The sequence below is a fragment of the Eleutherodactylus coqui genome, chromosome 3 (genome assembly GCF_035609145.1).
Source record: "Eleutherodactylus coqui strain aEleCoq1 chromosome 3, aEleCoq1.hap1, whole genome shotgun sequence".
In the NCBI taxonomy this organism is placed as follows: Eukaryota; Metazoa; Chordata; class Amphibia; order Anura; family Eleutherodactylidae; genus Eleutherodactylus; species Eleutherodactylus coqui.
In genome coordinates, this window is record NC_089839.1 from 103,560,875 (window position 1) to 103,572,333 (window position 11,459).

The 11,459-nt window shown below is 47.5% G+C and overlaps 1 long non-coding RNA gene across 1 annotated transcript; it reads left to right on the top strand.

Annotated features, from left to right (window-relative positions):
- The first annotated feature begins 1,804 nt into the window (after window positions 1–1,804).
- On the top strand, window positions 1,805–4,462 carry LOC136619796 (uncharacterized). Its single transcript, XR_010791037.1, has 3 exons — window positions 1,805–2,010; window positions 2,855–2,913; window positions 4,325–4,462. It is a non-coding gene; the product is annotated as an uncharacterized lncRNA (long non-coding RNA).
- Window positions 4,463–11,459: the final 6,997 nt, after the last annotated feature.

The window sequence follows — 11,459 nt, forward strand, 5'->3', positions numbered from 1 at the left end:
CACCGCCGGCGCTGCTGTGTCCACAACTGTTTTTCTATTGCAATACTGTTCCATCTGATTTTTGTTTATTCTGGTGCAGCTTTATAGTAAGCATAGTTTGACCATATTGATATAAAGAACTGATGTTCGTCATGTATTGGGTGTTAATAAAGGATTTTTGCAACTTTACACTATCTGGTATTTAATGTAATTTATCTGTCTTTATGACAGTATTTTTTATGAGGCTGCTCTATTAGGGATATCTCCCAGAATATGTATTTTACATGGGTTGAGGTTATGTATTATGCTGCCTTCTTATGCTGCTGGATAGTCACCGGCACCTGTAATAGATAGAACCTGCTGTGATGACAACTACTGCTGTGAGCGGCAGGTTAATGAATCTATATATAGAAACTATCGCGGAGCTTGTGCTCCCACGCTGCCATAGCAACGGAAGACTCCGTCGGCAGCTTTGCTGTATGACTCCGCTGTGAGCGGCAGGTTAATGAATCTATATATAGAAACTATCGCGGAGCTTGTGTTCCGACGCTGCCATAGCAACGGAAGACTCCGTCGGCAGCTCCGCTGTATGACTCCGCACGCATGCGCAGTTTCCTGCATGCGTTGTCAGAGTACTGGATGACGAGTCTGGACAGCGCGGCGCCCGCTGATGACATCGGACGCCGGCTATCAAGGAAAGGAAGAGGAACAGGTTGTGGACCAGCATGCATGACGGTGCCCCTATGATCTTCAGGTGCAAGTGGGTGTTTTTATAATTATATGTTGCTTGTGTATTGGTGGAGGTTTATATAAATTCTGTATGTGTATTGTATAGTTTTTATGCACTTGAGAAAGACCCTTGCTGGGTTGAAACGTTGTGCGCTACTGGATTTTCTTAATGCAATAAAGAGGCATCCATTGATGCATTTTTAAATAACAAGTAACCATCTCTGGCGCTGCTCGCTACTTTATTCTTTTGAATCGATGATCTTTGAGGACTCAAGGGAGTCGGGTCCTCCTGCGTGAGCTTTTTGCGCATTTCTTCCTTGCCATCTCCCACCTTTGTGGTTGGATCCAGCGGAGTGCTGCCGCGACTTTGACGATTGGATGACTGATAATGGACTCCATGCAGCAGGCACCCACGGATCGAGTTGGATTACTATTAACGGCACGAGATGGGCCGGTTTATTCCAGTACTTTCACCTATACACAGGTAGAAGCTGATAAAATCTATTCTAATATGATTGTTGATGGATCTTTTTTGGATATACCTAATGCTAATGCATTACAGAAGAAATGGGAAACACTTAATAAGCATTTGATTTCATATCAGTTGCATCTTGCGACCCTGCGGGAATATTATGGTGTGGGAAGGATCCCACGGGGACTCAGATCCCATATAAGACCAACTATGTTTGCTGATAACAAGGACTTTTGCTCCAAATTTATAGGAATTACCAACAAATATGCGTTTGATTTGATGCTTTTGAATATGGAGTTTCTACAGGCGGAGATCAAAACATCCCAAGAACAGCTGAAGAACTTTGAGGACGAACTCATGACGAGCATGAAACCGGACGATTTACAGCAGCTTAAGAATAAATGTGATGTTTTCCTTAAAAAATATAGGGAAGACACAGAGAGTATAAAGAGAAATAAATGGTTCCGGGACACAGAGGACTATAAGAGCGGCCATATATTCAATTGGCAGTCTTCTGGAAAGCAGAGACAGAACCCGCAGGCTCCGAGACGGATCCGGGGTCACAGGAACCCACGACGACCGAGGCCCCCACAAAGGTTTGGGTTCACATCCGCCAGTTCGGAATCTATGGATGAAAACCCTCTTGCAACTGACAATGCAAGGTTGGATTTTTTAGAGCAACGCCCTCCTCGTCAGAGGGCACACCTGGGAAGCGGCAGCGCAACAGGCGGGGCGGAAAGCGACACCAACGATGGAGGAAGACCAAGATCGGGGATCCAGACAAGATCGCACAGGAGACAAAGGAATTAGCCACAGATCAACTATTGGTGGTAAATATATCCTCCAGAACATTAAATGATATGGAGACTAAGGTATTGTCCCGTGGGTTATCTTTTTGTGAGGTCCCACGTACCGATTGGTTTCAATTGGACATTGACTGCCGTCGTCTTTATAGATCGCTTAAGCTTAAGACATATTTTGCAACTAATATTGAGAGTTTGTCTACCAATGTACATCATGAAACTAGTTTTTCAATGAGGCGACTAGGACTGCGGAATAAAAGTTCTTTCCAACCACCAGGCACTTATGGTGGGGTTGAAGCCTTTGCAAAACTAGTTTCGCATGATCTGAATAAACTAAAATGTGAACAGTATAAATATGTGCATAGGAATAACATCACTAGAAACGAGGCCACAGCATTGAAGGGGTTAAGTAAAGATGAGTCGGTTACTATTAGAGCTGCCGACAAAGGGGGCGCAATTGTGGTAATGGATACAATCTATTACCATCACGAAATTATGTCACAATTGGACGATGACACCACATATGAGCGACTGGTGAGTAATCCAGTGTTTAAATTACAAAATGAACTACGATCAGTATTGGATGAGGCCCATCGAGCGGGAATTATTGATAGAAAACTACACGATTTCCTATTTGTCCCGCATCCGATTACCCCAGTCATTTATACGCTCCCCAAAATACATAAAAATCTACATCAACCCCCTGGCAGGCCTATCATTTCAGGTAGGGACTCCCTATATAGTAAAGCCTCTGTTTTTTTGGATAGGGTGCTTAGGGAATTTTCGGTTAAAGCCAGGTCATATATAAAAGATAGTACTGATTTTCTGACGAAACTATGTAACGTTGACATTTTGCCTATTTCCATTCTAGGATCTTTTGACGTTGTTGCACTGTACACCAATATTCAACACGCGGCAGGACTTGAGGCGGTATGTTCCTTCTTGAATGAATCTAGCCTGGACAATGCGAGGATGCAATTTATACTCACATTGTTAGAACTCATTTTGACCAACAATTGCTTCATGTACGGTGAGAGCTACTATAGACAGCGGCGGGGAACCGCAATGGGGACGAACGTAGCCCCGACATATGCTAACCTGTACATGACGCATTTCGAAGAAAAGAGTGTATATACATCTGCGCATTGGTCCAAGGTGAGATTCTGGGCAAGGTACATTGACGACATTTTCTTGATTTGGGATGGCACTGAGGCGGAATTGCAGAGGTTTCATGATGAGTTGAATGGTGTTCACTCTGATCTTAAATTTACTCTTACCCATTCAAAAGAAAGGGTGCAATTCCTGGACGTGATGGTATACAAGGAGGGAAGGTCCCTTAAAACAGATCTGTACACCAAGGAGACTGACAGAAATAGTCTGTTGCTATACAACAGTTGCCATCCCCCCAAAATGCGTGACTCTTTACCCTGGAGCCAACTACTGCGGGTACGCAGGATAGTGGTTGATGAGCATGTTGACCACAGGCTTGACGAAATGCACCGGAGATTCTATGCCAGAGGATATCCGGAGCGGATCGTCAAGCCTCTGGTCACCAAAGCAAGGGACATCAAACGTGAAACCCTCCTCTGCGTTAAGCAAAGAGAAAAGACGCTTACGCGTATTCCATTTGTATCGACTTTTGGCCCCATGAGTGGACGTATAGCTAACACTCTGAGGAGACATTGGTCGATTTTGAACCAATGCCATCCTGAGGTGATAGAATTCAAACATTCACCCCTCATGTCCTATCGGCGCGGGCCTAATTTCAAAGATAAATTGGTGCACACGGTGAAAAGGACGCAGACACAAACACAGAGGTTACTTGTGCCACCTAAGCTGGGGAATTTTCCATGCCTCAACTGCTCGTGTTGCAACAACATGACTAAAGGCAATTCGTTTATACACCCCCGGACGGGCAAGCGTTACCCGATTAGGTACAGGTTTACGTGCAATGCCACTTATATCATCTACGTCATTACGTGCCCGTGTGGTCTCATCTATGTAGGTGAGACTACAAAGGAATGTAAGACAAGAATATCGAAACACAAAAGCACGATTCGTACAGAAAAATCTGATGTGCCTGTGGCTAAACATTTCGTAGATTCCCATCATGCCATAAGCCAATTGAAGTTCCAAATAATAGACTGTGAGCCATTGAACAGCAGAGGCGGTGACAGAGAGAAACGTCTGAAGCGTAGGGAGGCAAGGTGGATTTTCGAATTAGATGCACTACATCCAAATGGCTTGAATTTAGAGTATGATCCTTTACCATTTCTTTGAATATTGATCCATCAGATCTTGTATTGATTTTAATTTGTCGTTTCTGTTTTTGTATCCTCAGATCATGCACCGCCGGCGCTGCTGTGTCCACAACTGTTTTTCTATTGCAATACTGTTCCATCTGATTTTTGTTTATTCTGGTGCGGCTTTATAGTAAGCATAGTTTGACCATATTGATATAAAGAACTGATGTTCGTCATGTATTGGGTGTTAATAAAGGATTTTTGCAACTTTACACTATCTGGTATTTAATGTAATTTATCTGTCTTTATGACAGTATTTTTTATGAGGCTGCTCTATTAGGGATATCTCCCAGAATATGTATTTTACATGGGTTGAGGTTATGTATTATGCTGCCTTCTTATGCTGCTGGATAGTCACCGGCACCTGTAATAGATAGAACCTGCTGTGATGACAACTACTGCTGTGAGCGGCAGGTTAATGAATCTATATATAGAAACTATCGCGGAGCTTGTGCTCCGACGCTGCCATAGCAACGGAAGACTCCGTCGGCAGCTTTGCTGTATGACTCCGCTGTGAGCGGCAGGTTAATGAATCTATATATAGAAACTATCGCGGAGCTTGTGTTCCGACGCTGCCATAGCAACGGAAGACTCCGTCGGCAGCTCCGCTGTATGACTCCGCACGCATGCGCAGTTTCCTGCATGCGTTGTCAGAGTACTGGATGACGAGTCTGGACAGCGCGGCGCCCGCTGATGACATCGGACGCCGGCTATCAAGGAAAGGAAGAGGAACAGGTTGTGGACCAGCATGCATGACGGTGCCCCTATGATCTTCAGGTGCAAGTGGGTGTTTTTATAATTATATGTTGCTTGTGTATTGGTGGAGGTTTATATAAATTCTGTATGTGTATTGTATAGTTTTTATGCACTTGAGAAAGACCCTTGCTGGGTTGAAACGTTGTGCGCTACTGGATTTTCTTAATGCAATAAAGAGGCATCCATTGATGCATTTTTAAATAACAAGTAACCATCTCTGGCGCTGCTCGCTACTTTATTCTTTTGAATCGATGATCTTTGAGGACTCAAGGGAGTCGGGTCCTCCTGCGTGAGCTTTTTGCGCATTTCTTCCTTGCCATCTCCCACCTTTGTGGTTGGATCCAGCGGAGTGCTGCCGCGACTTTGACGATTGGATGATCTATGTCTACCTGTATCACATCTTATATACAAGCGTAATGTGGCCCATATCACATCTTGTATCTAAGCTAGAGGTGGTACAACACGATACTAAATTATCCATGCCCGCCCGTATCACATCTTATATACAAGCTTGAGATGGCCCATCGGGGTACTAGAGCCCTTATGCCAACCCATATCACACCTTGTATCCAAGATAGGGGTGGTACAACAGGGTACTAGAGTCTCCATGCCCGCCTATATTATATCTTGTATCTAAGCTAGAGGCAGTAAAACAGGGTACTAGAGCCTCTATGCCCACCTGTATCACATCTTGTGTCTAAGCTAGAGGCGGTACAACAGGGTACTAGAGCCAGTATCACATCATGTATTCAAGCTAAAGGGGGTACAACAAGATACTGGAGCCTCCATGCCTGCCCTTATCACATACTGTATCAAGCTAGAGGTGGTACAACAGGGTACTGGAGCCTGCATGCCCACCCATATCACTCCTTGTATCCAAGCTAGAGGCGGTACAAAAGGCTCCAAGAGTCTCCATGCCCTCCTGCATCACATCTTGTATCCAAGGTAGACGTGGTACAACAAGATACTAGAGCATCCATGCCCACCCATATCGCACCTTGTATTCAAGCTGGAGGTGGTACAACACGTTACTTGAGCTTCCATGCCCACCTGTATCACATCTTGTATCCAAGCTAGAGGTGGTACAACAAGATACTAGAGCCTCCATGCCTGCCCCTATTACATATTGAATCCAAGCTAGAGGCGGTACAACAGGGTACTAGAGCCTCCATGCCTGACCATATCACATCTTCTATCCATGCTAGAGGCAGTACAACAGGATACTAGAGCCTCCATGCTCCATCTCATCTTGTATCTAAGCTAGAGGCGGTACAACAGGGTACTAGAGCCTCCATGCCTGACCATATCACATCTTCTATCCATGTGAAAAACAGAAAATTAACCAGCGCTCCGGTGCTTTGGAAAATGGCAGATGATGCAAGGTAGTGCAAACGAGGTGTATATGATGTGGATGTTACTTACTTCGCAGGGGTGCTAGTGGTTAAGAGGCAGTACAACAGGATACTAGAGCCTCCATGCTCCATCTCATCTTGTATCTAAGCTAGAGGCGGTACAACAGGGTACTAGAGCCTCCATGCCCCCCTATTACATCTTGCATCCAAGCTAGCGGTGGTACAACTGGGTACTAGGGCTTCCATACCAACCCATATCACACCTTGTATCCAAGCTAGAGGTGGGAGAACAGGGTACTAGAGCCTCCATCTGTAGCACAGATTACATCTAAGCTAGAGGCTTAGCAACCAATCACAGCACAGCTGTGTTTGGTTGCTATGGGTAACAGAGACAGTTTTTATAACAGTGTGGTGCCATGATCTGCTCTGTATTTACACACACAGCTCTTCTATATGCACAGCACAATATAGGCTGTCAGATAGGGTCACCGCGGAGATCTGTCTGCTGGCTCTTGCTCCCGCGGTGAATCTCAGCAACGCCTGTGGACAGGCAGCCTAACCCTTCACTCCCTGTGTGAGATCAGCCGCCCCGGCTGGGGGGCGACTGATAGCACTGATTTTAAATCCCCACCTGCTGAAAGCTCCTCAGAGCAGTGCAGGAGAAGAGGCGGCTGGACACGGCTGAGCCCTGGCAGCTGCAGAGAGGTGAGTATACATTGGTTTTTTTTTATTTTTACACATTTTTAGGATGGTTTTCAGGGAAGGGCTTATATTTTAAGACTTTCCCTGAAAATCACTGCAGCGCTTGCCAGCAGCCCATTGCTTTCAATGCAGTCGGCTGTATTGCCGACTCTATTGAATTCAATGGGAGAACATCTTTCTCCTCTTCCACAGCTGTGACAGCTATGGCAGAGGATCACTATCTTCATATATGTTCTCAGTGGGGTCGGCACTGCTGCCACCGGCCACATGAAGCACAAGGTGAAACCCCCGGATGCGACAGCATACACAGAACACTGGTTTGTTCTATAATTTTCACCGCAGGCGTTTTTCTGCATGTAAAATTTGCCCATGTGATCACTCACATTGAAAAGCATTGGTTCTAACTGGTGCGAATTTTTGGACGTGCGGAAAAACGCCGGTTACAAACGCCCGTGTGACTGCGCCCTAAAGCTGGATCTTTGCAAAACTTCATACAGGTGGTGTATGAACAATGAACATTTTGTAAAAATTTCAGAAAAATTGAAAATATTCGAGCAGGGACCCTCTCCCAAATTAGATCATTTGACGTGGAATGACGCACTCCCTACATTACCACAGAGATTATGTCCCCCTGCGCAACAGATGAACGCTGTGACCAATAACATTAAAGGGCTTTTCTGTGCTCAGGATAGGTCATCAATAGTTATCAGTGAGGGTCCACTATTTGGGATCCCTACCAATCAGCTGACTGAAGAGACAGCAACACTCAGATAAGAACCTCTGTCACTTCAGTCCATGCCAGGCACAGCACCATACACTGTATAGTGCCTGTGGCTGGTACTGCAGTTCAAGTGAAATGGACTGAGCTGCTCTCTAGCCATGACCGATGAGCGTGATGTCACATGCCTGAGAAGAGGACGTGGCACTCATCAAAGCACAGCATTTCAATTGGAGGGGATCCCAAGCCCTGGATCCTCCATGATCAACTATTGTTGACCTACTTTTAAGGATAGGTCATCAGTAGTGTTGTTCTGGAAAACCTTCTAAGTAGTAACATACCTCTTGGCTCCTTGAAGGTTGTGACACAGCAACTTCATCGTCCTGATTAGTTTGTTCAGCATCTTGAAGCTCTGGATGCTTGGGTTGTTTTTTTGCTGCGACCTAGGGCCATAAATAAAAAAGTAGAGATTTGTGAAACGTTGTATGGATAAGATACAATATAGCCGGCTTCACACGGGCGGGCCAGATTCCGCATGCGGAAGGGCCTGCAGCCGATTCGGGCTATGAAGCCGGTGACCCCACTTACCTGAATTTTCTGTCCGTCGGTCATGTGCAGTAGTTTTTTTTTCCTTTTTTAATGCTTGTATTTCCGGTGCAGTCGCTTAGCAATGGCGTGGATACCCGCGGGCCATACACAATGTTAGCTGCGTATGGGCTGCAGGTTAGACTGACTCCACTGACTTCAATGGAGGCCGTCTGTGTGGAGTCCGCAGCAAAATATGGCATGCGGCAATTTTTCCCCTGGTCACGGAATAGATAATTCATATCTGCGAGTGTGAGCAAAAATGTGATTTAACATGGTTTACAATGTGGAGAGCGGGACTCGGGAGCCACACTTCATCTGCCGCAAACCTGGAAGGACCGCTGCAGGCCCCCACAGAGAGAGTAGCAGCAGGCCACACACGGCACTCCTCATACCGCTGGTAGTGGGAGCTCCGGCAGCTAGACGCAGCTCAGAGAACCACGTGTGAGGGACCAGCGGCTCCCCATCAGGGACAGAGCGGGAGACGCTCACAGCACTCCTCTGCAGCTTGAGGTACTCCCGGGTGCCAGAGAAGACCCCCTGACCCCGGGAGAAAGAAGCTGCACAGCCAGGGTTGCCACCTTTGTCACGAAAAAATACCGGCCATGGTTAAATGGGGGCGTGGCTTGGGTGTGGCTTATCACGGCATTCTGCTGGTGATAGTGCCCCCTCAGTAGCTCCAGTGGTAATAGTTCCCCCCTTGGTGCCCTTCCCCACAATTGAAAATTCGGACCGCACATCACTATATACAGGAGATGCCCAGAGCTCTGCTACATCTCTGTGTGACTGCTCTGCCCCCTGCCCCTCCTGCAACAGTTGTGATCCAACCTGGAAAGTTGGTGTCACTCACTGACTACTGTAGAAACCCCCCCAGACCACCAGGAGTGACAGCAGCCTGTGCCTGACCTCTGGATGCCATATAAGTATGCCATATACTGCCATCCAGGAGCACTATATGGAGCTACAGGAGCACTGTATGGAGCCACAGTAGCACTGTATGGATCTACAGGAGTACTGTATGGAGCTACAGGAACACTGTATGGAGCTACAGGAACACTGTATGGAGCTACAGGAGCAGTGTATGGAGCTGCAGGAGCACTATATGGAGCTGCAGGAGCACTATATGGAGCTACAGGAGCACTATATGGACCTATAGGAGCATTGTATGGAGCTACAGGAGCACTATATGGAGCTGCAGGAGCACTATATGGAGCTGCAGGAGCACTATATGGAGCTACAGGAGCACTATATGGACCTATAGTAGCACTGTATGGATCTACAGGAGTACTGTATGGAGCTACAGGAACACTGTATGGAGCTACAGGAACACTGTATGGAGCTACAGGAGCACTGTATGGAGCTGCAGGAGCACTATATGGAGCTGCAGGAGCACTATATGGAGCTACAGGAGCACTATATGGACCTATAGGAGCATTGTATGGAGCTACAGGAGCACTATATGGAGCTGCAGGAGCACTATATGGAGCTGCAGGAGCACTATATGGAGCTGCAGGAGCACTATATGGAGCTACAGGAGCACTATATGGAGCTACAGGGGCACTATATGGAGCTACAGGAGCACTATATGGAGCTGCAGGAGCACTATATGGAGCTACAGGAACACTATATGGAGCTACAGGAGCACTATATGGAGCTACAGGGGCACTATATGGAGCTACAGGAGCACTATATGGAGCTACAGGGGCACTATATGGAGCTATAGGAGCACTATATGGAGCTATAGGAGCACTGTATGGAGCCACAGTAGCACTGTATGGAGATATAGGAGTCCATACAGTGCTCCTATAGCTCCATCCAGTGCTCCTGTAGCTCCATACAATAACAGTGCTCCTATAGTAGCCCCATCCAGTGCTCCTACAGCCCCACCCACCCAGTGCTCCTATATTGACTGTCTGCAGTCAGGCACCGTTCAGGCTCTTTTGTGTGTCCCACACTCCCTGGGACCCAGACTCCAGAGTCCCCACTCCCCAGGCAGCGAGCAGCCTCCTCCCTCGTCACCATATCGACTAGTCTTCTGTGCTGCTCTGCAGCCTTTTTACCTCTCTCAGTCACGGTCTCACCACTAGACTCACCCCTGCCTCTATAGCCACCGACGTTCAAGGTCCGAGCAAGTCCCGAGTCAGTACTCCCACTCCTGAGTCCCGACTCCCGCCACACACGCGGGCTGTGTCTCTGCTGCCCGCGCACGCTAGTAGTCCAGGAGGCTAAAGCGCATGTGCGAGACTTCCTGTGCTCTGGCGGACACTCAACAGGGGCGCGTCATCACCATAGTCTGCTGGCTGCTGACTGACGCTGCCCTGCATCATGGGTTGCCTCCTGCAGAGTATACAGGCCAGTATTTTTGTCGCAGCCTGCTGCAGTCCCCGGGGCCCGACAAAAATACCGGCCTTTAATAGGGCCGGTAAAAAAAATACCGGCACCACCCTGGGCGGTAAAAATACTGGCCAGGCTGGTGATTTACAGGTCGGGTGGCAACCCTATTCACAGCGGAGGCACGGCAGCTGGACCTGCAGAGTGCTGGTGAAATGACTGCAGCATCTACCAGGGTGAGTCCCCTGTTGCTCTGCTACACCCCGCACAGCAGAGCCAGCAGCGCATACACCAAGAGGCCACTCAGAACCACAGGGGCACCACATAGGACTGACGGCATCCTGCATATTGTCCCTACTGCCACAATACCTGCAAGCCCTGTAAGGACACCAACTGCACTAAGGCAGGACTCTCCCACCATTCCTAGTTGGCTCCACCCCACAACCAGTACCAGCTCTGTAAAAGGGCATTCTCCACCTTGTATGGACCCATGCAGGGTTCTATATCCCTCCCAGCACTGTGAACAACACCCCACCTACATTGGTCAGTGCTGGTAGTTCAGGACCCACTGCAAAGCTCTAAGTTTTCTCCAACTGCAGTACACCTTGCCAGATATACACAGTAGGAGGAATCTGTTGCCACCTAGTGGTCGGTATTGCTATAACAAGCAAAAAGCAATCGTGCTTTAGTTACAGCGCAGACGGAAGCTTGTGGTAGCCCCTGCAGTAC